This window comes from Daphnia pulicaria, unplaced genomic scaffold (genome assembly GCF_021234035.1).
Source record: "Daphnia pulicaria isolate SC F1-1A unplaced genomic scaffold, SC_F0-13Bv2 h1tg000065l, whole genome shotgun sequence".
Lineage (NCBI taxonomy): Eukaryota > Metazoa > Arthropoda > Branchiopoda > Diplostraca > Daphniidae > Daphnia > Daphnia pulicaria.
In genome coordinates, this window is record NW_025804787.1 from 30,001 (window position 1) to 32,328 (window position 2,328).

General features: G+C 52.3%; 2 non-coding genes across 2 annotated transcripts in view; both read right to left on the bottom strand.

Moving 5' to 3' along the window:
* Positions 1-1,460, bottom strand: part of LOC124317924 — a 4,575-nt gene extending 3,115 nt beyond the window's left edge. Inside the window, exon 1 of the ribosomal RNA XR_006912392.1 lies at positions 1-1,460. This exon is cut by the window's left edge and continues 3,115 nt beyond it. This is a non-coding gene — a ribosomal RNA (large subunit ribosomal RNA).
* A 639-nt stretch (positions 1,461-2,099) lies between these two features.
* LOC124317928 lies at positions 2,100-2,252 on the bottom strand. Its single transcript, XR_006912396.1, has one exon. It is a non-coding gene; the product is annotated as a 5.8S ribosomal RNA (ribosomal RNA).
* Between the last annotated feature and the right edge of the window lie 76 nt (positions 2,253-2,328).

Consider the following 2,328-nt stretch of genomic DNA (forward strand, 5'->3'; position numbering starts at 1 on the left):
ACCGGGCGTTTGGTTCATCCCACAGCGCCAGTTCTGCTTACCAAAAATGGCCCACTGGGCGCTCAGATTCAAATCAATTGCCGCGGCCTCAATCAAGGAAAAAGGCCGGGCTTCTCACCCATTGAAAGTTTGAGAATAGGTTGAGGTCGTTTCGACCCCAAGGCCTCTAATCATTCGCTTTACCGGATGAAACTCCGTTTGTTCTCTTTGCGAGCACCAGCTATCCTGAGGGAAACTTCGGGGGGAACCAGCTACTAGATGGTTCGATTAGTCTTTCGCCCCTATACCCAACTCCGACGATCGATTTGCACGTCAGAATCGCTGCGGACCTCCACCAGGGTTTCCCCTGGCTTCGTCCTGGCCAGGCATAGGTCACCATCTTTCGGGTCCCAACGTGTGCGCTCTGGGTTCGTCCGGCCGACTCGACCAAACCCTTTTAAGGGGGAAAGATCTCGCGAGCATTCGGACGCCCTGGGGTTGCGCCCGCTCTGTTCGAGACGGGATCACCCCTCGCGGATGCACCCTCATCGGGGCCGCTTCACTTTCATTGCGCCTCGCGAGTTTAGTTTGATAATTTCTCGACGACTTGCGCACATGTTAGACTCCTTGGTCCGTGTTTCAAGACGGGTCGGGTGGGACCCGACTTCTACTCTCCGCTCTGGGCCTCCACAGGTTGAGCACCGCAACTTTTTCTCTTTTACAAAAAAAAGCTACGACACCTCCCGGGAGGAGACAGGTCACGACCGGGCAGTACTGTTGGGAAACGCCGCGCTCGTCATCGCGGCACCCGCGAAGGTAACCACGAAACTCGCTAACGGACGCCCCGTGTAACAGACACCCAGTCGGTCGCGGAGTCCTACTAGGCCCCCCACTTGCGGACCTTGGCGTGGCTATTGCGATCGCAGAACGACTTATGCAAGAGAGCCGCCAATTCAGGCAGTCTCCATGCAGCGTTAAGGGCACACAACCAAGTGCCGGGAGCGGGGACTTGTTCGACCTTCGAGGGCCCACCCGTTTAACCCCCTGAACGGTTTCACGCACTCTTGAACTCTCTCTTCAAAGTTCTTTTCAACTTTCCCTCGCGGTACTTGTTCGCTATCGGTCTCGTGGCGATATTTAGCCTTAGAAGGAGTTTACCTCCCGCTTAGGGCTGCACGCTCAAGCAACCCGACTCTTGGGAAGGGATCCGATGCACGGTCTCGGCTCGTCTTATCTACGGGCCTGACACCCTCTGTGGGTTGCTCGCCCCGTTCATGGAGACTTGGACGATAGATACCGGACAGACGCGCACGATCCTCCCGAACACCACATTCCTCGGCACCCGCTCAACTGGGCGCGAGGTTCGGTGCTGGGCTCATCCCTGTTCGCTCGCCGCTACTAAGGGAATCCTTGTTAGTTTCTTTTCCTCCGCTTACTGATATGCTTAAGTTCAGCGGGTAGTCTCATCTAAACTGAGGTCAGAATGAATTGTTTGTTTTCAAAAGGAGACAACACTTTATCTAGCTCGACAGACTTTGGCGTTTTAAAGCCGGGAAAGATTGAATAATTGCCGGTTCAAATTTTTTTTTTCGAAATAAAGCGAGTCTCTCGTTATTCGCAAAAATTAATTTACGAAAAGTGACAGGGCGTCCTGCGGCTTTTTGTATTGAAACAACGCGTCGTGCGCGAACCAAGCTTGCATAACGAGCGGTTAGAGTGAGTGATAATTCGCGGTGGTCGACACTTCGACACGCCCGGCGCACACACACAACTAAACTCGCGTTGAAGCGGTATATCGCGCACACGCAGCCGACACCTTGTTCGAGAAGATGTGTTTATTTCTAAATGTTTTTTGAGTTGGCTCAAAAATTTCCCATCTGTTTTGCCATCGAAAAAGGTTTCTTTTGAATAGAGAGGAAAAAAACCAAAACAGGGCGAACCTTCTTTTATTTTTCCCCCTTTTTTGTATTTGTGGCATCGCGGACACTTAAGTCGCGCGGCACCCAGACGTTAGAGATTCGGGAGCTTTTATGCGGTCAGGCCGGGTGAAAAATAAATCTCGCCGCGACCCAACATGCAAAACCAAGACTGAAAAAATCTCTGTTCGTTCATCATTCGACCGACCCTCAGTCAGATGTGGCCCGAGCGAGAAGCTGGGCCGCCATTTACGTTCAAGATTTCGATGCTCCATGTGTTCTGCAGTTCGCATGGATTAGCGCACTTTGCTGCGCTCTTCATCGATCCACGAGCCTAGTGATCCACCGTTCAGGGTCGTATATAAAACGACATATTCGTTTTCTTCTCTCTTTTTCTCCAACCCGCCCAAGCAAATGAATGCGAGGGCGGAGA